Genomic DNA, 1433 nt, shown 5'->3' with positions numbered 1-1433 from the left:
ACCCGCTCTCTCTCTCTCGCGCGCGCGGTCTCTCTCTCTCTCTCTTTCTTACACCGACCCCTTCCCTCTTCCCTACCCCTCCGCCTGTGTATGGGGAAGAGGATCGTATTCAATCATCTGCATGTACGAATTACGCTGCTGCAGGTTTATGCGTTCATCCCCCGCGTGTATTATTACCCAATATTATATAATCCAATATAATATCCAATATATATGTATAAGAAGATGTTTCCACAGATTTTAAGTTTCAATTTGCAGTTTTTGATTGTTTTAATTGTTTTTTTCTCATAATTTATATTCCATTTCAATTCTAGTGTTAACATTTAGGATCGTTTTAGATATCTTTACATAGCCAGTTTTGTTTTCAATGCACTCCCCCTTCTTCCCAGTCCTTTTCGCCAGTTCTTCTTCTTCATACACTTTCATTCCTTCTGGTATTTCACCCCCCCCCCCCCCATTCTACCCGAACTCATTTCTGCTTCTGGGTCATCTACGTGGCGCACCCCCTCCCCCAACACACAACCCCCTTCTGCACACGCGTGCGTGCGTGCGTGCGTGCGTGCGCGTGTCTAGTGAGAGAGTACCATTAGACAGCGACGCCGCTTCGGCGGCAAAGCGCAGACGAGTGGAAATGGATCGTCATCATCGCTGACGCTGAGCAACGCAAACACTTGCGCCTGTAACAGGGACTTGAACCCGCTTCTTTCACGCAAAAAGCTCTGAGCACGCACGCACGCACGCACACACGCACGCACACACACACACCCCTACCATTATAAAGCCGTAAATCGAAAACATATTGCCCAGTTTAAATTTATACGACAACGTTGAGATTATCAACGGATTTTATACGCCTTTATAATATTAATCATAAAGCACTTGTTTATTGTTCATTGTAGCGCCCCATTGTTCATTGCTTCGGGACACGGTTGGCATATTGATATTACCAGGAGTTAATCATGACAATTTGTCATTATTAACTCCTGATATTACGCTCTCTGATCAGACAACATCTAAGACCTAATTAATGAAACATTTCAACACAATAAACTTTCACTAGCTATTAATAATATTCATGCGCGATATCTATCGGATGCAAGATATCTAAGAAATTTTTCAACAAGCATGGGATCAAAGATATTCTTTGCGGCGTTTCTGGGGGGTATGATTAAAAAAAGCAAACTGCAAAGACAAGGACAATTTTGGGTGAACGTCCGCTCATCCTTCCGCCTCTCGCCAGTCTCCTTCTGCCTTGACTTTTACCCGATCAGTGCCTCAGTCTCTCTCCCTCTCTCTCTCTCTCTCTCTCTGTCTGTCTCTCTCTCTCTCTCTCTCTCTCTCTCTCTCTCTCCTCTCTCTCTCTCTCCTCTCTCTCTCTCTCTCTCTCTCTCTCTCTCTCTCTCTCTCTCTCTCTCTCTCTCTCTCTCTCTCTC

The sequence above is a fragment of the Priapulus caudatus genome, unplaced genomic scaffold (assembly GCF_000485595.1).
Source record: "Priapulus caudatus unplaced genomic scaffold, Priapulus_caudatus-5.0.1 Scaffold2943, whole genome shotgun sequence".
NCBI classification, from domain to species: Eukaryota; Metazoa; Priapulida; class Priapulimorpha; order Priapulimorphida; family Priapulidae; genus Priapulus; species Priapulus caudatus.
The sequence above is the reverse complement of the archived record's forward strand: the minus strand, read 5'-3'. Positions refer to the sequence as shown.